The sequence below is a fragment of the Oncorhynchus nerka genome, unplaced genomic scaffold (genome assembly GCF_034236695.1).
Source record: "Oncorhynchus nerka isolate Pitt River unplaced genomic scaffold, Oner_Uvic_2.0 unplaced_scaffold_687, whole genome shotgun sequence".
Classification (NCBI taxonomy): Eukaryota; Metazoa; Chordata; class Actinopteri; order Salmoniformes; family Salmonidae; genus Oncorhynchus; species Oncorhynchus nerka.
The window spans coordinates 363,042-388,216 of record NW_027040476.1 but is presented as its reverse complement, the minus strand read 5'-3'; the positions used below and the strand labels follow the sequence as shown (position 1 = coordinate 388,216).

Here is a 25,175-nt window from a genome sequence, read left to right as displayed (position 1 = left end):
ACCTCTCATACCCTACCTCTCTTTTTGTCTTCCTTCTCATACCCTACCTCTCTGTCTGTCTTCCCTCTCATACCCATACCTCTCTGTCTGTCTTCCTTCTCATACCCTACCTCTCTTTCTGTCTTCCTTCTCATACCCTACCTCTCTGTCTGTCTTCCTTCTCATACCCTACCTCTCTGTCTGTCTTCCTTCTCATACCCTACCTCTCTTTCTGTCTTCCTTCTCATACCCTACCTCTCTTTCTGTCTTCCTTCTCATACCCTACCTCTCTTTCTATCTTCCTTCTCATACCCTACCTCTCTTACCTCTCTTTCTATCTTCCTTCTCATACCCTACCTCTCTGTCTGTCTTCCTTCTCATACCCTACCTCTCTGTCTGTCTTCCTTCTCATACCCTACCTCTCTTTCTATCTTCCTTCTCATACCCTACCTCTCTGTCTGTCTTCCTTCTCATACCCTACCTCTCTTTCTGTCTTCCTTCTCATACCCTACCTCTCTTTCTGTCTTCCTTTTCATACCCTACCTCTCTTTCTGTCTTCCTTTTTCATACCCTACCTCTCTTTCTGTCTTCCTTTTCATACCCTACCTCTCTTTCTGTCTTCCTTCTCTCTCCCTCTCTGTCTCTCTCTCTCTGTCTCTCTCTCTCCCTCTCTGTCTCTCTCTGTCTCTCTCTCCCTCTCTGTCTCTCTCTTTGTCTCTCTCTTTGTCTCTCTCTCTCCCTCTCTGTCTCTCTCTGTCTCTCTTTCTCCCTCTCTGTCTCTCTCTTTCCCTCTCCCTCTCTCTGTCTCTCTCTTTCTCTCTCCCTCTCTCTGTCTCTCTCTCTCCCTCTCTGTCTCCCCTCTCATACCAATCTCTCCCATAACACCCTCCATGAAAGGTGAGGGTTAAACTAGTCCAGTCAGAGTCAGTGAGAGTGCGTGCACGTGCACATGCACACCTGTTGCTCTCTATGCATATCAGTGTAAAGACGTGGTTCACAGGGTTCACAGCTGGTATGGATGGTATCACTATGATCAGTATTAGGCCCCCAACACACAACAACAGCTGTTAACTGTACAGAGTAGATAGAGGACCAAATGGAACTCTATTCCCTCTATAGTGCACTACTTTCAACATGAGCCCTACATAGAGCACTACTTTCAACATGAGCCCTACATAGAGCACTACTTTCAACATGAGCCCTACATAGTGCACTACTTTCAACATGAGCCCTATATAGTGCACTACTTTCAACATGAGCCCTCTATAGTGCACTACTTTCAACATGAGCCCTCTATAGTGCACTACTTTCAACATGAGCCCTATATAGAGCACTACTTTCAACATGAGCCCTATATAGCCCTCTATAGTGCACTACTTTCAACATGAGCCCTATATAGTGCACTACTTTCAACATGAGCCCTCTATAGTGCACTACTTCCAAAATGAGCCCTCTATAGTGCGATACTTTCAACATGAGTCCTCTATAGTGCACTACTTTCAACATGAGCCCTATATAGAGCACTACTTTCAACATGAGCCCTATATAGTGCACTACTTTCAACATGAGCCCTATATAGCCCTCTATAGTGCACTACTTTCAACATGAGCCCTATATAGTGCACTACTTTCAACATGAGCCTTATATAGTGCAATACTTCCAAAATGAGGGAAATAGGGACTAGCACTATAAGGACTAGGGTGCCACTTGGGATGCGTCTAGAGTACAGATTACTGAACGTGCTGTCCTGCCCCTGTTCCTCTTTCTGTTCAGACATGACCCCCCGTCCCCGCCCCCCGTCTCATTCAGGGAACTGGAAAAGTGTTTACGGCTCTTCTGTTGACAAGAACCTCAGCGTCTGTCCTAGAACAACCCATCGGCCCCTTCCTCACCCCTTCCCCCGAAAAACCTCCCTCCCACTCACTTAATGAACCCTGAACCCTCCCTCATCCTCTCCCTGAATAACTCCCTCCCTGCTCCTGGCAACAATTTGCACAGAGTACAACCAGAAGCGCCTCTAGCCTTTCAGGGGCCCGAAGCAAGATTTAGTGGCGGGGCCTACCCACCTCACGTGCAAAACACTTTAGCACCCCCCCAGTGAGTTAACTGCCTTGTTCAGGGGCAGAACGACAGATTTTTACCTTGTCAGCTCAGGGATTCGATCGAGCAACCTTTCGGTTACTGGCCCAACGCTCTAACCACTAGGCTACCTGCTGGTTACTAGTCCAACGCTCTAACCACTAGGCTACCTGCTGGTTACTAGTCCAACACTCTGACCACTAGACTACCTGCTGGTTACTAGTCCAACGCTCTAACCACTAGGCTACCTGCTGGTTACTAGTCCAACGCTCTAACCACTAGGCTACATGCTGGTTACTAGTCCAACGCTCTAACCACTAGGCTACCTGCTGGTTACTAGTCCAACGCTCTAACCACTAGGTTACCTGCTGGTTACTAGTCCAACACTCTAACCACTAGGCTACCTGCTGGTTACTGGCCCAACGCTCTAACCACTAGGCTACCTGCTGGTTACTGACCCAACGCTCTAACCACTAGGCTACCTGCCACCCTAAAAATCAATGGGGGTCCCCTGGAGGTCAGGGCCCCTGGGCACATCATTTGATGACGAATTACCTCACCTGGTAATGTAGAAATGTTATCTGACACATGGGCTAATTGATTGAAATTGCACCTTGTGTATTTGTAGATACTGTAGGCAGAGGAGCTACTGACTGGAACATGTCATGACATCACAATGAAGCCAGTAGTAGTTCTGGAACAGTGTTCTAGAATGTTTATCAGAGTTCCAAACGAGAACAGAACAACCAGATACAAACAGGGAAGCATTGGGACTGTGCCCCAAATGGCACCCTACGCCCTTATATAGTGCACTACTTTTGACCACGGTAGTGCGCTACAAAGAGAACGGGGTTCTATTTGGGACTACGCGCTCTGGTCAAAAGTAGTGCACTGTGTAGGGTTTAGGGTGTCGTCTGGGACACAACCATGAACCGTCAGTGTGTCTGGTCTAGCTAGCCTCAACGTGTGGTGGTGTGCTGTGTTCCTCTCTATAGTAAACAGAGACTGGTAGAAACCTGTCTGGGACACGAAGGTCACAAACACTACAGCTATCAAGGAACACTGAACAACACAGATCTTCCCATTGATTGTGCTAGTTTGACACAAAATGGTGGTCAAAAAGAGATAGAGACCCTATATTTCTCAGAGAGATAATAGACCCACGGATACAGGGAGAATAGAGACAAGAGATAGAGAGATACCCACCAGATACTTATGAACACAAATGGTGGTCAAAAGAGATAGCCCTATATTTCTCACGAAACCAGCAGTTTGACACAAAATGGTGGTCAAAAAAGAGATAGAGACCCTATATTTCTACGAGAGAGATAATAGACCCACGGAATACAGTAGTTTGAATAATGGTGGTCAGTAGTTTGACACAAATGAATGGTGACACAAAATGGTGGTCGAAAAAGAGATAGAGACCCTATATTTCTACGAGAGAGATAATAGACCCACGGATACTGTATGAATACAGTAGTTTGACACAAAATGGTGGTCGAAAAAGAGATAGAGACCCTATATTTCTACGAGAGAGATAATAGACCCACGGATACTGTATGAATACAGTAGTTTGACACAAAATGGTGGTCGAAAAAGAGAGATAGAGACCCTATATTAATAGACCCACGGATACTTCCAGAGAGATAGAGACCCTATATTTCTTCGAGAGAGATAATAGACCCACGGATACTGTATGAATACACGGATACTGTATGAATACAGTTTCTACGTTAATAGAGTTTGACACAAAGATGGTGGAATACAGTAGTTTGACATCAAATGCAGCAGCTGTCAAAACAAGCCTTTAGACCACCTGTAAGGCAGTACGGCTGTGTGATTCCATAGCTGGCTGCCTTTACAACCCTTTGTCCAAAAGAAACGCCAGGAACTCATCTCAGAACACATCGACAGGATCCAACGGCAACTAAATAGCAAAGGGTAGGCCGTCATTGTAAATAAGAATTTGGTCTTAACTAACTTGCCTAGTTAAAAAATAAATGAATAAAATAGATTTTGTTAGTTAAATAAAGTTTATATTAAAAATAGCAGCGATATTTCGAACGGGAGTCCCTGGTGGGGGGCCCACAGGACAAAACATATCTGTTCCATCACAGCAGTAGCACACGGGATTCAACTAAATAAAGGGTTTGATGATGAGCTGATCAGTTGAATCAGGTGTGTTAGTGTTGGACTGGAACAAAAAGAAAAGAGCTGTCTGTGTTAAACAGCGCTGTAAGTCCCTCCCTCACCGGCTGCACAAATGGCTTCTTTCATTTAGTCGGCGCTGCCCTCTGGTGGCGGTGATGTGTATTTACACCCCACTACCAAAACACAATGGCACAGATTTTTTAAATTTTATATCTTTATTTAACCTTTATTTAACCTTTATTTAACCTTTATTTAACCTTTATTTTATCTTTATTTAACTAGGCAAGTCAGTTAAGAACAAATTCTTATTTTCAATGGCTACCCTGCCTCCACTCTAGGAACAGTGGGTTAACTGCCTGTTCAGGGCAGAACGACAGATTTGTACCACTTGTCAGCTCGGGATTCGAACTTGCAAGCTTGCAGTTACTAGTCCGACGCTCTAACCACTAGGCTACCCTGCCACCCCTCCCCTCTAACCACTAGGCTACCCTGCCGCCCCTCCACTCTAACCACTAGGCTACCCTGCCACCCATCCACTCTAACCACTAGGCTACCCTGCCGCCCCTCCACTCTAACCACTAGGCTACCCTGCCACCCCCTCCACTCTAACCACTAGGCTACCCTGCCGCCCTCCCTCTAACCACTAGGCTACCCTGCCGCCCTCCACCTAACCACTAGGCTACCCTGCCGCCCCTCCACTCTAACCACTAGGCTACCCTACCGCCCCTCCACTCTAACCACTAGGCTACCCTGCCGCCCCTCCACTCTAACCACTAGGCTACCCTGCCTGCTACCCTGCCCCTCCACTCTAACCACTAGGCTACCCTGCTACCACTCCACTCTAACCACTAGGCTACCCTGCCACCACTCCACTCTAACCACTAGGCTACCCTGCCGCCCCTCCACTCTAACCACTAGGCTACCCTGCCACCCCTCCACTCTAACCACTAGGCTACCCTGCCGCCCTCCACTCTAACCACTAGGCTACCCTACCGCCCCTCCACCACTCCACTCTAACCACTAGGCTACCCTACCGCCCCTCCACCACTCTACCCTGCCACCCCTCCCTAACCACTAGGCTACCCTACCGCCCCTCCACCACTCCACTCTAACCACTAGGCTACCCTACCGCCCTCTCCACCACTCCACTCTAACCACTAGGCTACCCTACCGCCCCTCCACCACTCCACTCTAACCACTAGGCTACCCTGCCGCCCTCCACTCTAACCACTAGGCTACCCTGCCGCCTGCCCCTCCACTCTAACCACTAGGATACCCTGCCGCCCCTCCACTCTAACCACTAGGCTACCCTGCCTGGCCCCTGCCCCTCCACTCTAACCACTAGGCTACCCTGCCGCCCTCCACTCTAACCACTAGTCTACCCTGCCGCCCCTCCACTCTAACCACTAGTCTACCCTGCCGCCCCTCCACTCTAACCACTAGGCTACCCTGCCGCCCCTCCACTCTAACCACTAGGCTACCCTGCCGCCCACTCCACTCTAACCACTAGGCTACCCTGCCGCCCCTCCACTCTAACCACTAGGCTACCCTGCCGCCCCCTCCACTCTAACCACTAGGCTACCCTGCCGCCCCTCCACCACTCTAACCACTAGGCTACCCTGCCGCCCCTCCACTCTAACCACTAGGCTACCTGCCGCCCCCTCCACTCTAACCACTAGGCTACCCCACTGGCTACCCTGCCCCCCTCCACTCTAACCACTAGGCTACCCTGCCACCCAATAAGGATTCAACCGAGAAGACGAATGATGGTCGTTAATGATGATACATGTATGTTCACGTTTAAGGTACGTTTCACACTTCATTCCATCCGTTAAGCTAGCAGTCATTAGTCAACAACAGTGTTGAAGGAAATAGAGGCTTTAAGATAAAATGGTCTCGTTCATTTCAGTGGAAGGCAATGCTGATTGGGCCAACTTAGTGTAAAGCAGGAAATGTTAAAATAATATGAGTCAATCTAAAAATAGTTTTAAATAACTGCAGCTGTTTACATAGCCTGGCTTTAGTCAAATTTGCTATACCACAGCAATAAAACAAGCATAGAAAACCAGCAATGCTGGGAAGGACATAGAGTCAGATTGTTATTATAAGGGAGAGAGAAAAAAGGAGTCTCTGTCTCTCTCTCTCTCTAGTCTCTCTCTCTCACTCTCTCTCTCTCTCACACTCTCTCTCTCTAGTCTCTCTCTCTCTCTCTACCTCTCGCTCTATAGTCTCTCTCTCTCTCTAGTCTCCCTCTCTCTCTCTCTCTAGTCTCTCTCTCTCTCACACACTCTCTCTCTCTAGTCTCTCTCTCTCTCTCTAGTCTCTCTCTCTACCTCTCGCTCTCTAGTCTCCCTCTCTCTAGTCTCCCTCTCTCTAGTCTCCCTCTCTCTAGTCTCCCTCTCTCTAGTCTCCCTCTCTCCCTCTCTCTCTCTCTCTCTAGTCTCCCTCTCTCTCTCTCTCTCCCTAGTCTCGCTCTCTCTCTCTAGTCTCTCTCTCTTTCTAGTCTCTCTATCGCTCTCCTTAGTCTCGCTCTCTCTCTGGTCTCTCTCTCTCTAGTCTCCCTCTCTCTAGTCTCCCTCTCTCTAGTCTCCCTCTCTCCCTCTCTCTCTCTCTCTAGTCTCCCTCTCTCTCTCTCTCTCCCTAGTCTCGCTCTTTCTCTCTAGTCTCTCTCTCTCTCTAGTCTCTCTATCGCTCTCCTTAGTCTCGCTCTCTCTCTGGTCTCTCTCTCTCTCTAGTCTCTCTCTCTCTCTATAGTCTCTCTCTCTCTAGTCTCTCTCTCTCTCTCTCTCTCTCTCCCTAGTCTCGCTCTCTCTGTATGTCTGTCTACCTGCTTCCTCTAGATAACAGACTGTATGTCTACCTGCTTCCTCTAGATAACAGACTGTATGTCTACCTGCTTCCTCTAGATAACAGACTGTATGTCTGTCTACCTGCTTCCTCTAGACAACAGACTGTCTGTCTACCTGCTTCATCTACATAACAGACTGTATGTCTACCTGCTTCATCTACATAACAGACTGTATGTCTGTCTACCTGCTTCATCTAGATAACAGACTGTATGTCTGTCTACCTGCTTCCTCTAGATAACAGACTGTATGTCTACCTGCTTCATCTACATAACAGACTGTATGTCTACCTGCTTCCTCTAGATAACAGACTGTATGTCTACCTGCTTCCTCTAGATAACAGACTGTATGTCTACCTGCTTCCTCTAGATAACAGACTGTATGTCTACCTGCTTCATCTACATAACAGACTGTATGTCTGTCTACCTGCTTCATCTACATAGCATACTGTATGTCTACCTGCTTCATCTAGATAACAGACTGTATGTCTGTCTACCTGCTTCATCTACATAACAGACTGTATGTCTACCTGCTTCCTCTAGATAACAGACTGTATGTCTGTCTACCTGCTTCATCTAGATAACAGACTGTATGTCTACCTGCTTCCTCTACATAACAGACTGTATGTCTACCTGCTTCCTCTAGATAACAGACTGTATGTCTACCTGCTTCCTCTACATAACAGACTGTATGTCTACCTGCTTCATCTAGATAACAGACTGTATGTCTACCTGCTTCCTCTACATAACAGACTGTATGTCTACCTGCTTCCTCTAGATAACAGACTGTATGTCTACCTGCTTCCTCTACATAACAGACTGTATGTCTACCTGCTTCATCTAGATAACAGACTGTATGTCTGTCTACCTGCTTCCTCTAGATAACAGACTGTATGTCTGTCTACCTGCTTCCTCTACATAACAGACTGTATGTCTGTCGACCTGCTTCCTCTACATAACATGGAGATTAGGTTTGAGCAGTAGGAATCAGTGGAGGCTGGTTGGAGGAGCTATAGGAGGACGGGCTCATTGTAATGGCTGGAATGGCATAAAAGGAACGGAATCAAACATGTGGTTTCCATGTGGTTTGATGTGTTTGAAAGCGTTCTATTGATTCCATTCCAGCCATTACAATGAGCCCGTCCTCCTATAGCTCGTTTCACCAGCCTCCACTGGTAGGAATCACTTTAAGACATCTTCAGACACCTTGGTGTAAACGGGATACATTTCCGGACATCCTCAGTTACCTAAGCAGTCCCGGTACACTATTTAGGACATCCTTAGTCACCTTATGGAGCCATGGTATACATTTTAGGTCATCCTCAGTCACATTAGGGGTTACGGTATACATATTAGGACATCCTCAGTCCCTTTAGGGGTTACGGTTTACATATTAGGACATCCTCAGTCCCCTTAGGGTTACGGTATACATATTAGGACATCCTCAGTCCCCTTAGGAGTTACGGTATACATATTAGGACATCCTCAGTCCCCTTAGGGGTTACGGTATACATATTAGGACATCCTCAGTCCCCTTAGGGGTTACGGTATACATATTAGGACATTCCCAGTCACATTAGGGGTTATGGTATACATATTAGGGCATCCTCAGTCCCCTTAGGGGTTACGGTATACATATTAGGACATCCTCAGTCCCCTTAGGAGTTACGGTATACATATTAGGACATCCTCAGTCCCCTTAGGGGTTACGGTATACATATTAGGACATCCTCAGTCCCCTTAGGGGTTACGGTATACATATTAGGACATTCCCAGTCACATTAGGGGTTATGGTATACATATTAGGGCATCCTCAGTCCCCTTAGGAGTTACGGTATACATATTAGGACATACTCAGTCTCCTTAGGTGTTATGGTATACATATTAGGACATCCTCAGTCAACTTCCAGTCGTCTGTCTTACCTTGTTCTTGGTGCTGGTCCTTCTGCTCCATGGACACCAGGGCAGAGAAGTGTGCCTGGTCGTAAGCTAGGACCAGGGGGGAGCAGTGACACAGGTTAGGAGGCACCTCCAGGGGCAGGTACAGCCCTCCAAACGGGATGGGGGCAAATGCTGGGGGAGGGGAGAAGAGGTCAGGCAGTTAGAGGTTGAGATGAAAGGACCAGTCTGGAGTTCTCCGTTTGCCTCATCTAGGAATGAGAGTAGTTCGATTTATGCAAATGAGTCTTACCAGAGCAATATGTCTAAAGAGTTGGGCCAGCTTTTGGACGCCATGTTAGTGCCTTTGAGCATTCCGTATATCCATTTACGACAAGAATTTGAAATCTTGTACATAGCATTGTTCAAAATTCCTGAGAATGATGTGAACCGCTATCGGTCCCATGTTGCCCATGGTGAGCCAAAATGGCTGCCATGCAATGTAATGCCATATAAACGCATCATAATGCAGAAACCTAAAATGGCTGCCATGCAATGTAATGCCATATAAACGCATCATAATGCAGTCTCTGCAAGATGTAGCATCTAGCCACCACTACAATGGATTTCTGCAGTATGTAGCATCTAGCCACCACTACAATGGGTCTCTGCAAGCACCTAGCATCTAACCACCACTACAATGGGTCTATGCAAGATGTAGCATCTAGCCACCACTACAATGGGTCTCTGCAAGATGTAGCATCTAGCCACCACTACAATGGGTCTCTGCAAGATGTAGCATCTAGCCACCACTACAATGGGTCTCTGCAAGATGTAGCATCTAGCCACCACTACAATGGGTCTCTGCAAGATGTAGCATCTAGCCACCACTACAATCGGTCTCTGCAAGATGTAGCATCTAGCCACCACTACAATGGGTCTCTGCAAGATGTAGCATCTAGCCACCACTACAATGGGTCTCTGCAGTACGTAGCATCTAGCCACCACTACAATGGGTTTCTGCAAGATGTAGCATCTAACCACCACTACAATGGGTCTCTGCAGTACCTAGCATCTAGCCACCACTATAATGGGTCTCTGCAGTACTTAGCATCTAGCCACCACTACAATGGATCTCTGCAAGATGTAGCATCTAGCCACCACTACAATGGGTCTCTGCACTACGCAGCATCTAGCCACCACTACAATGGGTCTCTGCAAGATGTAGCATCTAGCCACCACTACAATGGGTCTCTGCAGTATGTAGCATCTAGCCACCACTACAATGGGTCTCTGCAGTATGTAGCATCTAGCCACCACTACAATGGGTCTCTGCAAGATGTAGCATCTAGCCACCACTACAATGGGTCTCGGCACTACGCAGCATCTAGCCACCACTACAATGGGTCTCTGCAAGATGTAGCATCTAGCCACCACTACAATGGGTCTCTGCAGTATGTAGCATCTAGCCACCACTACAATGGGTCTCTGCAGTACGTAGCATCTAGCCACCACTACAATGGGTCTCTGCAGTACGTAGCATCTAGCCAACACTACAATGGGTCTCTGCAGTATGTAGCATCTAGCCACCACTACAATGGGTCTCTGCAGTATGTAGCATCTAGCCACCACTACAATGGGTCTCTGCAGTATGTAGCATCTAGCCACAACTACAATGGGTCTCTGCAGTATGTAGCATCTAGCCACCACTACAATGGGTCTCTGCAGTATGTAGCATCTAGCCACAACTACAATGGGTCTCTGCAAGATGTAGCATCTAACCACCACTACAATGGGTCTCTGCAGTATGTAGCATGGTGTGTGTACTCACCCTCTCCCCCTAAGTCCAGTAGCATGGCGTGTGTACTCACCCTCTCCCCCTGAGTCCCGTAGCATGGTGTGTGTACTCACCCTCTCCCCCTGAGTCCCGTAGCATGGTGTGTGTACTCACCCTCTCCCCCTGAGTCCAGTAGCATGGTGTGTACTCACCCTCTCCCCCTGAGTCCAGTAGCATGGTGTGTGTACTCACCCTCTCCCCCCAGTGAGACGTCTCACCCTCTCCCCTAAGTCCAGTAGCATGGTGTGTACTCACCCTCTCCCCTGAGTCCAGTAGCATGGTGTGTGTACTCACCCTCTCCCCTGAGTCCAGTAGCATGGTGTGTGTACTCACCCTCTCCCCTGAGTCCAGTAGCATGGTGTGTACTCACCCTCTCCCCTGAGTCCAGTAGCATGGCGTGTGTATCCCCTCCCTCCTGAGTCCAGTAGCATGGTGTGTGTACTCACCCTCTCCCCCTGAGTCCAGTAGCATGGTGTGTGTACTCACCCTCTCCCCTGAGTCCAGTAGCATGGTGTGTGTACTCACCCTCTCCCCCTGAGTCCAGTAGCATGGTGTGTGTACTCACCCTCTCCCCTGAGTCCAGTAGCATGGTGTGTGTACTCACCCTCTCCCCTGAGTCCAGTAGCATGGTGTGTGTACTCACCCTCTCCCCTGAGTCCAGTAGCATGGTGTGTGTACTCACCCTCTCCCCCTGAGTCCAGTAGCATGGTGTGTGTACTCACCCTCTCCCCTGAGTCCAGTAGCATGGTGTGTGTACTCACCCTCTCCCCTGAGTCCAGTAGCATGGTGTGTGTACTCACCCTCTCCCCTGAGTCCAGTAGCATGGTGTGTGTACTCACCCTCTCCCCCTGAGTCCAGTAGCATGGTGTGTGTACTCACCTCTCCCCCTGAGTCCAGTAGCATGGTGTGTGTACTCACCCTCTCCCCCTGAGTCCAGTAGCATGGTGTGTGTACTCACCCTCTCCCCTGAGTCCCGTAGCATGGTGTGTGTACTCACCCTCTCCTCCTGAGTCCCGTAGCATGGTGTGTGTACTCACCCTCTCCCCTGAGTCCAGTAGCATGGTGTGTGTACTCACCCCTCCCCCTGAGTCCAGTAGCATGGTGTGTGTACTCACCCTCTCCCCTGAGTCCCGTAGCATGGTGTGTGTACTCACCCTCTCCCCTGAGTCCAGTAGCATGGTGTGTGTACTCACCCTCTCCCCTGAGTCCAGTAGCATGGTGTGTGTACTCCCTGAGTCCAGTAGCATGGTGTGTACTCACCCTCTCCCCCTGAGTCCAGTAGCATGGTGTGTGTACTCACCCTCTCCCCCTGAGTCCCGTAGCATGGTGTGTGTACTCACCCTCTCCCCCTGAGTCCCGTAGCATGGTGTCAGCCACCACTATGATTGGTCGACGCAGCACGTGAGCCAGGACAAACACATGAAACTCCTCCAGACTCTCATACACGGGGTCCTCTGAGTTATCCACCCTGCGTCAAGACACAACCCCTGTCAGACACTACTGATCTACTGGGTAAACATTTTAAAATATATACCTCTAATTTTGGCTGATATTTGAATGTCAAGTGTGTGTATCTGTGTGTGTGTGTCTGTGTGTGAATCATGGCCCATGACAACTCCTCAGAGTCGATAGTCTTTTACATAACCTAGCATCCTGCTTTAGCAGGTGTGATCTGATTGGCCCATAGACACCATCATAACTGATCTGGTATTGACCTATAGACACCATCATAACTGATCTGATATTGACCTATAGACAACATCATAACTGATCTGATATTGACCTATAGATACCATCATAACTGATCTGATATTGACCTATAGACACCATCATAACTGATCTGATATTGACCTATAGACAACATCATAACTGATCTGATATTGACCTATAGACACCATCATAACTGATCTGATATTGACCTATAGACACCATCATAACTGATCTGGTATTGACCTATAGACACCATAGTCAGGGCTTTATACAGACATCAACCAGACACCATCATAACTGATCTGATATTGACCTATAGACACCATCATAACTGATCTGGTATTGACCTATAGACACCATCATAACTGATCTGATATTGACCTATAGACAACATCATAACTGATCTGATATTGACCTATAGACACCATCATAACTGATCTGATATTGACCTATAGACACCATCATAACTGATCTGGTATTGACCTATAGACACCATAGTCAGGGCTTTATACAGACATCAACCAGACACCATCATAACTGATCTGGTATTGACCTATAGGCACCATCATAACTGATCTGGTATTGACCTATAGACACCATCATAACTGATCTGGTATTGACCTATAGACACCATAGTCAGGGCTTTATACAGACATCAACCAGACACCATCATAACTGATCTGATATTGACCTATAGACACCATCATAACTGATCTGGTATTGACCTATAGACACCATAGTCAGGGCTTTATACAGACATCAACCAGACACCATCATAACTGATCTGATATTGACCTATAGACACCATCATAACTGATCTGGTATTGACCTATAGACACCATAGTCAGGGCTTTATACAGACATTAACCAGACAACTGATCTAGTAGTCAATGACCCATGACAGTCTCAATACTCAGCTATCCAACAGTAAACTAGTTTGGTGCTCACTGCTCTCCGTTGTGTGTGTGTGTGTGTGTGTGTGATACTCACCCTACAGTATTGTTGTTGTTCTTGCTGCTGTGTGTACGCGGTTCACTAGAAGCTAGTTTCAGCAGCTCGTTCCATTCTCTCTCCCATTCCTCCTCCGTGTACACCAGCCCTGACTAAGGAGAGAGAACATAGAATGTTACACACACACACACATATACAGACACACACACACCGGAAAGGGCCGTAGGACGCACACGCACACACACACACACACACACACACACACACACACACACACACACACACACACACACACTCAAATCAAATGTTGATCTTGCTGTTGATGGCATTGGGCCTCATTTGGAGAGGGTACAGGGCCTCATTTGGAGGGGGTACAGGGCCTCATTTGGAGGGGGTACAGGGCCTCATTTGGAGGGGGTACAGGGCCTCATTTGGAGGAGTTACAGGGCCTCATTTGGAGGGCGTACAGGGCCTCATTTGGAGGGCGTACAGGGCCTCATTTGGAGGGGGTACAGGGCCTCATTTGGAGGAGGTACAGGGCCTCATTTGGAGGGGTATAGGGCCTCATTTGGAGGGGGTATAATGGCCTCATTTGGAGGGTACAGGGCCTCATTTGGAGGGCGTACAGGGCCTCATTTGGAGGAGGTACAGGGCCTCATTTGGAGGGGTACAGGGCCTCATTTGGAGGGGGTATAATGGCCTCATTTGGAGGGGGTACAGGGCCTCATTTGGAGGGGTATAATGGCCTCATTTGGAGGGTACAGGGCCTCATTTGGAGGCGGTATAATGGCCTCATTTAGAGGGGGTACAGGGCTTCATTTGGAGGAGGTACAGGGCTTCATTTGGAGGGGGTACAGGGCCTCATTTGGAGGGTGTATAAGGGCCTCATTTGGAGGAGGTACAGGGCCTCATTTCCTAGATGCACTGGGTGGAGCCTGAGCCCTTTCTAATACATCTACTGTCCCCTACAGCACTGGGGCCGGTGTGTGTGTGTGTGTGTGTGCGTGCGTGCGTGCGTGCGTGTGTGCGTGTGTGTCCTACGGCCCTTTCCGGTCTAAATGAGTCAGCAGACATAGAACAGCAGGTGTTGACTGAGCAGAGCATGGCACCACTAAGAAAACGTACGTCATCACAGCCACCTGGGGTGTGTGATCAAGTGGCGAATCAAATCACAACACAAAGACGTTGGCACAGCAGAACAGCAGCATGCCCAGCACAAGTCAACAGGTTTCTGCTTTACACTGAACCCCCCCCCCCCCCTCTCTGTCCACCCCACCCAGAGGGTCATAACCAGGACCCAGAGGGTCATAACCAGGACCCATATGGTTGTTAACCAGGACCCAGAGGGTTATAACCAGGACCCATAGGGTTATAACCAGGACCCAAAGGGTTATAACCAGGACCCATAGGGTTATAACCAGAACCCAGGGTTATAACCAGGACCCAGAGGGTTATAACCAGGACCCAGGGTTATAACCAGGACACAGAGGGTTATAACCAGGACCCATAGGGTTATAACCAGGACCCAGAGGGTTGTTAACCAGGACCCATAGGGTTATAACCAGGACCCAGAGGGTTATAACCAGGACCCATAGGGTTATAACCAGGACCCATAGGGTTATAACCAGGACCCATAGGGTTATAACCAGGACCCATAGGGTTATAACCAGGACCCAGAGGGGTTATAACCAGGACCCATGGGGTTATAACCAGGACCAGAGGGTTATAACCAGGACCCATAGGGTTATAACCAGGACCCATAGGGTTATAACCAGGACCCAGAGGGTTATAACCTAGGACCCAGAGGGTTGTTAACCAGGACCCATAGGGTTATAACCAGGACCCAGAGGGGTTATAACCAGGACCCATAGGGTTGTTAACCAGGACCCATAGGGTTATAACCAGGACCCAGAGGGTTATAACCAGGACCCAGAGGGTTTTAACCAGGACCCAGGGGCTGTTAACCAGGACCCAGAGGGTTGTTAACCAGACCCAGAGGGTTATAACCAGGACCCATAGGGTTATAACCAGGACCCAGAGGGTCATAACCAGGACCCATAGGGTTATAACCAGGACCCATAGGGTCATAACCAGGACCCATATGGTTGTTAACCAGGACCCAGAGGGTTATAACCAGGACCCATAGGGTTATAACCAGGACCCAGAGGGTCATAACCAGGACCCAGAGGGTCATAACCAGGACCCATAGGGTTATAACCAGGACCCATAGGGTTTTAACCAGGACCCAGAGGGTTATAACCAGGACCCATAGGGTTATAACCAGGACCCATAGGGTTATAACCAGGACCCATGTTGGGGGAGGTTATAACCAGGACCCATGTTGGGGGAGGTTAGGTTATAACCAGGACAGAGGGTTATAACCAGGACCCAGAGGGTTATATATCAGGACCCATGTTGGGTTATAACCAGGACCCATGTTGGTTATAACCAGGACCCATAGGGTTATAATGATATCAGGACCCATAGGGTTATAACCAGGACCCATATGGTTATCACCATGTTGACCCAGAGGGGATTTCACCAGGACCACAGCATTACTCAGCAGGTTAGAAGAATCATTTTATCACAGGGTTGATTATTGCCATAATGTGGTAGTGTCCATGTTGGGGAGGTTATTGAGGGGGATATCAGATGAATGTATCATCATGTTGGGGAGGTTATTGAGGGGAGGTGGGATGTATCATGATGTATCATCATGTTGGGGATTGAGATCAGATGAATGGTTGGGGGAGATTGAGGGGATGATATCAGATGAATGTATCATCATGTTGGGGGAGGTTATTGAGGGGATGATGATGAATGTATCAGATGAATGATATCAGATGAATGTATCATGTTGGGGAGGTTATTGAGGGGATGATATCAGATGAATGTATCACCATGTTGGGGTGGGGGGTTATTGAGGGGGGATGATATCAGATGAATGTATCACCGTGTTGGGGAGGTTATTGAGGTGGGATGATATCAGATGAATGTATCACCATGTTGGGGGGAGGTTATTAGGGGGATGATATCAGATGAATGTATCACCATGTTGGGGGAGGTTATTGAGGGGGATGATATCAGATGAATGTATCACCATGTTGGGGGTTATTGAGGGGGATGATATCAGATGAATGTATCACCATGTTGGGGAGGTTATTGAGGTGGGATGATATCATGTTGGGAGGTTATTGAATGATATCAGATGAATGTATCATCATGTTGGGGGAGGTTATTGAGGGATGATATCAGATGAATGTATCATCATGTTGGGGAGGTTATTGAGGAGGTATGATATCAGATGAATGTATCACCATGTTGGGGAGGAGATTATTGAGGGGGATGATATCAGATGAATGTATCACCATGTTGGGGAGGTTATTGAGGGGATGATATCAGATGAATGTATCACCATGTTGGGGGAGGTTATTGAGGGATGATATCAGATGAATGTATCATCGATTGAATGATATCATCATCATGTTGGGAGGGGGTTATTGAGGGAGGATGATATCAGATGAATGTATCACCATGTTGGGAGGTTATTGAGGATGATATCAGATGAATGTATCATCATGTTGGGGAGGTTATTGAGAGGATGATATCAGATGAATGTATCATCATGTTGGGGGAGGTTATTGAGGGGGATGATATCGGATGTATCATCGTGTTGGGGGGGTTAGATGAATGTGTATCACCATATTTGGGGGGAGGTTATTGAGGGATGATATCAGATGAATGTATCATCATGTTGGAGGTTATTGAGGGATGATATCAGATGAATGTATCATCATGTTGGGGAGGTTATTGAGGGGGATGATATCAGATGAATGTATCATCATGTTGGGGGTTATTGAAGGATGATATCAGATGAATGTATCTCTACATGTTGGGGATTATTGATATCAAATGAATGTATCATCATGTTGGGGAGGTTATTGAGGGGATGATATCAGATGAATGTATCATCATGTTGGAGAGGTTATTGAGGGGGATGATATCAGATGAATGTATCACCATGTTGGGGGAGGTTATTGAGATGATATCAGATGAATGTATCATCATGTTGGGGAGGTTATTGAGGGGGATGATATCAGATGAATGTATCACCATGTTGGGGGGTTATTGAGGGGGATGATATCAGAGATGAATGTATCATCATGTTGGGGATGATGATATCAGATGAATGTATCATCATGTTGGGGAGGTTATTAGGGGATGATGATGAATGTATCATCGTGTTGGGAGGGGTTACTGAGGGATGATATCAGATGAATGTATCATCATGTTGGGGGAGGTTATTGAGGATGATATTGAATGTATCATCGTGTTGGGAGGTTATTGAGGGGATGATATCAAATGAATGTATCATCATGTTGGGAGGTTATTGAGGATGATATCAGATGAATGTATCACCATGTTGGGGAGGTTATTGAGGGGATGATATCAAATGAATGTATCATCATGTTGGGAGGTTACTGAGGATGATATCAGATGAATGTATCATCATGTTGGGGGAGGTTATTGAGGGGATGATATCAAATGAATGTATCACCATGTTGGGGAGGTTATTGAGATGATATCAGATAGATGTATCATCATGTTGGGGAGGTTATTGGGGATGATATCAAATGAATGTATCATCATGTTGGGGAGGTTACTGAGGGGGATGATATCAGAGATGAATGTATCACCATGTTGGGGGGTTATTGAGAGGATGATATCAGATGAATGTATCACCATGTTGGGGAGGTTATTGAGGGGATGGTATCAGATGAATGTATCACCATGGTTATTGAGGGGGATGATATCAGATGAATGTATCATCATGTTGGGGAGGTTATTGAGGGGGATGATATCAAATGAATGTATCACCATGTTGGGGAGGTTATTGAGGGCTGATGATATCAAATGAATGTATCATCATGTTGGGGAGGTTACTGAGGGATATCAGATGAATGTATCATCATGTTGGGGAGGTTATTGAGGGGATGATATCAAATGAATGTATCACCATGTTGGGGGAGGTTACTGAGGGGATGATATCAGATGAATGTGTCACCATGTTGGGGAGGTTATTGAGGGATGATATCAGATGATACGTGTCAATGTTTGCTGTCTAGATGTATTGAGTTTGACCATGTTGTGGAATGTGATGAATGTATCACCATTTGGGGAGGTTATTGCATGATATCAAATGGAACAGCTGGGGAGGTTACTGCTTTTGAATGTATCATCATGTTAGGGTGAGAATATCAGATGAATGTATCACCATGTTGGGAGGTTATTAATGGGGATGGTATCAGATGACACCATGACAATGAATGTATCACACTTGGGGAATTGAGGGGACCAAATGAAGCTCCTTTGGGAGGCAGCTGTTGGCGTGTCTCAGATGAATGTATCATCATGTTGGGAGGAGGGGTTATTGATATCCACTCATCATGTTGGGGGATTTTGAGGGGACAGACCCTGTACCCAAATTAGGGGGATGATATCAGATGTGTCAGGTCTGAGTGAATGTATTGAGTTCTCTGTTGTGGAATGTGAGTATCAGGTCAGCTGTGAATGGTTCTCTGTCAGGTATCAGGTCAGTGTTGAATGGTTCTCTGTAGGTATCAGGTCTCTGAGTGAATGGTTCTCTGTAGGTATCAGGTCAGTGAATGGTTCTCTGTAGGTATCAGGTCAGTGTGAATGGTTCTCTGTAGGTATCAGGTCTGAGTGAATGGTTCTCTGGTCAGCTGGCGGTACAGGAGGACTGGTCGGTGTGAATGGCTGTGTAGGTATCAGGTACTGGAGGACTGGAGTTCTCTGGCAGTTGGCGGTACTGGAGGACTGGAGTTGGGCTGTTGGGGTACTGGAGGACTGGAGTTGGGCTGTTGGGGGTACTGGAGGACTGGGGTTGGACTGTTGGGGTACTGGAGGACTGGAGTTGGGCTGTTTGGGGTACTGGAGGACTGGAGTTGGACTGTTGAGGGTACTGGAGGACTGGAGTTGGGCTGTTGGGGTACAGGAGGACTGGAGTTGGGCTGTTGGGGGTACAGGAGGACTGGAGTTGGGCTGTTGGGGGTACTGGAGGACTGGAGTTGGGCTGTTTGGGTACAGGAGGACTGGGTTGGGTTGTTGGGGTACTGGGACTGGAGTTGGGCTGTTTGGGGGGAGGACTGGAGTTGGACTGGAGTTGGGCTGTTGGGGGTACAGGAGACTGGAGTTGGGCTGTTGGGGGTACAGGAGGACTGGAGTTGGGCTGTTGGGGGTAATGGAGGACTGGAGTTGGGCTGTTGGGGTAATGGAGGACTGGAGTTGGGCTGTTGGGGGTACAGGAGGACTGGAGTTGGGCTGTTGGGGTACAGGAGGACTGGAGTTGGGCTGTTTGGGGTACTGGAGGAGTTGGACTGGGGTTGGAGGACTGTTGGGGTTGGGGTACAGGAGGACTGGAGTTGGACTGTTAGGGGTACTGGAGGACTGGAGTTGGTCTGTTGGGGTACTGGAGGACTGGAGTTGGGCTGTTAGGGGTACTGGAGGACTGGAGTTGGGCTGTTGGGGTGCTGTGTGTGCGTGCGTGTGTTTGAGTGAGTGTGTGTGTGAGCGTGTGTGTGTACTGTGTGTGTACTGTGTGTAGTGTGTACTGTGTATGTACTGTGTGTAGTGTGTACTGTGTGTACTGTGTGTAGTGTGTACTGTGTGCAGTGGGTGTACTGTGTAGTGTGTGTACTGTGTGCAGTGTGTGTGTACTGTGTGTGTGTGTGTACTGTGTGTACTGTGTGCAGTGTGTGTGTACTGTGTGTGTGTGTGTGTGTACTGTACTGTGTACTGTGTGCAGTGTGTGTGTACTGTGTGTGTGTGTACTGTGTAGTGTGTGTACTGTGTGCAGTGTGTGTACTGTGTAGTGTGTGTACTGTGTGCAGTGTGTGTACTGTGTAGTGTGTGTACTGTGTGCAGTGTTGTGTACTGTGTGCAGTGTGTGTACTGTGTGCAGTGTGTGTGTGTACTGTGTGTGTGTGTGTACTGTGTGTACTGTGTGCAGTGTGTGTGTACTGTGTGTGTGTGTGTGTACTGTGTGTGTATGTGTACTGTGTAGCGTGTGTACTGTGTGCAGTGTGTGTGTACTGTGTGTGTGTACTGTGTAGTGTGTGTGTGTGTGTGTGTACTGTGTGTAGTGTGTGTGTAGTGTGTGTGTGTAGTGTGTGTGTGTGTGTGTGTAGTGTGTGTAGTGTGTGTGTAGTGTGTACTGTGTGTACTGTGTGTAGTGTGTGCTGTGTGTACTGTGTGTGTGTGTGTGTGTGTGTGTGTGTGTGTGTAGTGTGTGTGTGTACTGTGTGTACTGTGTGTACTGTGTGTGTGTGTGTACTGTGTGTGTGTGTACTGTGTGTAGTGTGTGTAGTGTGTGTGTGTGTGTGTGTGTAGTGTGTGTAGTGTGGGTGTAGTGTGTGTGTGTGTGTAGTGTGTGTGTGTGTAGTGTGTGTGTAGTGTGTGTGTGTAGTGTGTGTAGTGTGTGTGTGTGTAGTGTGTGTGTGTAGTGTGTGTGTGTAGTGTGTGTGTGTGTAGTGTGTGTGTGTAGTGTGTGTGTAGTGTGTGTGTGTAGTGTGTGTGTAGTGTGTGTTTGTAGTGTGTGTGTGTGTGTGTAGTGTGTGTGTAGTGTGTGTAGTGTGTGTAGTGTGTGTGTGTGTAGTGTGTGTGTGTAGTGTGTGTGTGTAGTGTGTGTGTGTACTGTGTAGTGTGTGTGTGTAGTGTGTGTAGTGTGTGTGTACTGTGTAGTGTGTGTAGTGTGTGTAGTGTGTGTGTGTGTACTGTGTGTGTAGTGTGTGTAGTGTGTGTGTGTAGTGTGTGTGGTGTGTGTGTGTGTGTGTGTGTGTGTGTGTACTGTGTGTGTGTAGTGTGTGTGTGTGTGTGTGTGTGTGTGTAGTGTGTGTGTGTGTGTGTGTGTGTGTGTGTACTGTGTAGTGTGTGTGTGTAGTGTGTGTGTAGTGTGTGTGTGTGTGTGTGTGTGTACTGTGTGTAGTGTGTGTGTGTACTGACCTCTTTGTTCTGTTGTGTCTGCTGCCACCGCCACCTCCTCTTCAGAGCCTCTCTCTCCCGCTCCTCTTCATCATGCCAGCAGAGACTTTCAGCACCAGGTCTCTGTAGTGGAAGCCCCACATCCCTAGAGACACAGAGACAGATGGTATACACACACACACTACACCAAATCATGTTCCTCACCACACAGAGAGAGAGAGAGAGAGAAGAGAGAGAGAGGGAGGGTCATCGTGTCAACATGATGAATGTTAGCTGAATCAATATTCCCTGTACTAGGGAGATTCAGATCTGCTGAGGGTTTTCTTTTCTCTACACCTGGTAAAAGCACATTGTCACGTCTCCCCGAGTTTCCTCAAAAGTTTCCCTCATTATAAACATTACAGATACTTTTACTCTTTTTGTTGCATGTTGCTGGGTTTATGAGCTCTTTGATTCCAGACAAACAGAGATCTCTTCTCTTCTTCTCTCTTCTCACACTCTCTTTTGCCCCACTCCCTCTAACCCTCCCCTCCTCCTCCCCTCCCTAAACCCTGCCTCCTCTCCTCCTCCCCTCTCACGCTCCCTCCCTCCTCCCTCCCCCTAACCCTCCCTCTCCTCCCCTCCTAACCCTCCTCTCCTCTCCCCTCCTAACCCCCTGCCTCCTCTCCTCCTCCCCTCCTAACCCTCCCTCCTCCTCCCCTCCTAACCCCTCCCTCCTCCTCCCCTCCCTCTTCCCCTCCTCTCCTCCTCTCCTCCTCCCCTCCTAACCCCCTGCCTCCTCTCCTCCTCCTCCCTCCCTCCTCCTCCCCTCCCTCCTCCTCCCCTCCTAACCCTCCCTCCCTCCTCCCTCCCCTCCCCCTCCCTCTTCCTCCCTCCTAACCCTCCCTCTCCTTCTCCTCCTCCCCTCCTAACCCCCTGCCTCCTCCCCTCCCTCCCCTCCTAACCCCCTGCCTCCTTCTCCCTCCTCCCCTCCTAACCCCCTGCCTCCTCCTCCTCCCTCTCCTCCTCCCCTCCTAACCCCTCTGCCTCCTTCTCCTCCTCCCCCTCCTAACCCTCTCTGCCTCCTCTCCTCCTCCCCTCCTCTCCTCCTCCCCTCCTAACCCCTCTGCCTCCTCTCCTTCCTTCCTCCTCTCCTCCTCCCTCCTAACCCCTCTGCCTCCTCTCCTCCTCCTCCTCCTAACCCCCTGCCTCCTCTCCTCCTCCCCTCCTAACCCTCCCTCTCCTCTTCCCCTCCTTCTCCTCCTCCCTCCTAACTCCCCTGCCTCCTCCCCTCCTCCCCTCCTAACCCTCCCTGCCTCCTCTCCTCCTCCCTTCCTCCTCTCCTCCCCTCCTAACCTCTCTGCCTCCTCTCCTCCTCCCCTCCTAACCCCTCTGCCTCCTCTCCTCCTCCTCCCTCCTAACCCTCCCTCTCCTCTTCCCTCCTCCTCCTCCCTCCCCCTGCCTCCTCCCCTCCTCCCCTCCTAACCCCTCTGCCTCCTCTCCTCCTCCTCCCTTCCTCTCCCTCCTCCCCTCCTAACCCCCTGCCTCCTTCTCCTCCTCCCCTCCTAACCTCCCTCTCCTCTTCCTCTCCTCTCCTCCTCCCTCCTAACCCTCCCTCCCCTCTTCCCCTCCCTCCCCTCCTAACCCTCTGCCCTCCTCTCCTCCTCCCCTCCTAACCCTCTGCCTCCTCTCCTCCTCCCCTCCTCAGCCAGGCCAGGCTCACCTAAAGAAGCAGCATGTAGCAGACAGTTGCCGTCCCCCGTGGTGGCCAGAGGAAGAAGACGCTTACAACTGGTACACATAGTGGCCCACCAGTTCAGACGACCTGCACAACAGGAGAGGAGAGGAGGAGAGGTGAGGTGAGGAGAGGAGAGGAGAGGAGAGGAGAGGAGAGGAGAGGAGAGGAGAGGAGAGGAGAGGAGAGGAGAGGAGAGAATAAGGAGAGGAGAGGAGAGAATAAGGAGAGGAGAGAATAAGGAGAGGAGAGGAGAGAATAAGGAGAGGAGAGAATAAGGAGAGGAGAGAATAAGGAGAGGAGAGGAGAGAATAAGGAGAGGAGAGAATAAGGAGAGGAGAGGAGAGAATAAGGAGAGGAGAGAGGAGAGAATAAGGAGAGGAGAGGAGAGAATAAGGAGAGGAGAGGAGAGAATACGGAGAGGAGAGAATAAGGAGAGGAGAGAATAAGGAGAGGAGAGGAGAGGAGAGAATAAGGAGAGGAGAGAATAAGGAGAGGAGAGGAGAGAATAAGGAGAGGAGAGGAGAGAATAAGGAGAGGAGAGGAGAGAATAAGGAGAGGAGAGAGGAGAGAATAAGGAGAGGAGAGAATAAGGAGAGGAGAGGAGAGAATAAGGAGAGGAGAGGAGAGGAGAGGAGAGGAGAGGAGAGGAGAGGAGAGAATAAGGAGAGGAGAGAATAAGGAGAGGAGAGAATAAGGAGAGGAGAGGAGAGAATAAGGAGAGGAGAGGAGAGGAGAGAATAAGGAGAGGAGAGGAGAGAATAAGGAGAGGAGAGGAGAGGAGAGAATAAGGAGAGGAGATAATAAGGAGAGGAGAGGAGAGAATAAGGAGAGGAGAGGAGAGAATAAGGAGAGGAGAGGAGAGAATAAGGAGAGGAGAGGAGAGGAGAGGAGAGAATAAGGAGAGGAGAGAATAAGGAGAGGAGAGGAGAGAATAAGGAGAGGAGAGGAGAGAATAAGGAGAGGAGAGGAGAGAATAAGGAGAGGAGAGGAGAGCAGAGAATAAGGAGAGGAGAGGAGAGGAGAGAATAAGGAGAGGAGAGGAGAGGAGAGAATAAGGAGAGGAGAGGAGAGGAGAGAATAAGGAGAGGAGAGAATAAGGAGAGGAGAGGAGAGAATAAGGAGAGGAGAGGAGAGAATAAGGAGAGGAGAGGAGAGAATAAGGAGAGGAGAGGAGAGGAGAGGAGAGGAGAGGAGAGGAGAGGAGAGGAGAGGGAGAAGGAGAGACTATCAGTAATCTGTAACCAAACAGACAGATGTTTAGTGTGTACGTGTGACTCATAGTAACACAACAACAACAACAGCTCTATCCTGGGACAAGTAACAAGAGCCCTCTTTTAAAGCAACTCCTCTGTGGAGAAACAAAACAACGTGTTCTCTGAGACCTGAGTCCCAAATGTCTCTCTATTCCCTACATAGTGTACTACTGTAGGCCTGAGCCATACGGACCCTGGTCAACAGTAGTACACTATGTAGGGAAAAGGATTCCATTTGGAACGCAACCCTCAATCACTAGAAGCAGTGAAACGTCCTCTCTCTGACGGGCCAGACAGCTTGTAATCACTAGAAGCAGTGAAACGTCCTCTCTCTGACGGGCCAGACAGCTTGTAATCACTAGAAGCAGTGAAACGCCCTCTCTGACGGGCCAGACAGCTTGTAATCACTAGAAGCAGTGAAATGTCCTCTCTCTGACGGGCCAGACAGCTTGTAATCACTAGAAGCAGTGAAACGTCCTCTCTCCGACGGGCCAGACAGCTTGTAATCACTAGAAGCAGTGAAACGTCCTCTCTCTGACGGGCCAGACAGCTTGTAATCACTAGAAGCAGTGAAACGCCCTCTCTCTGACGGGCCAGACAGCTTGTAACCACTAGAAGCAGTGAAACGCCCTCTCTCTGACGGGCCAGACAGCTTGTAATCACTAGAAGCAGTGAAACGTCCTCTCTCTGACGGGCCAGACAGCTTGTAATCACTAGAAGCGTCCTCTCTCCGACGGGCCAGACAGCTTGTAATCACTAGAAGCAGTGAAA

The 25,175-nt window shown here is 48.7% G+C and overlaps 1 pseudogene; it reads right to left on the bottom strand.

Moving 5' to 3' along the window:
- LOC135571214 (OTU domain-containing protein 7A-like) overlaps positions 1–25,175 on the bottom strand; it is a 48,017-nt pseudogene that overhangs the window by 20,344 nt on the left and 2,498 nt on the right.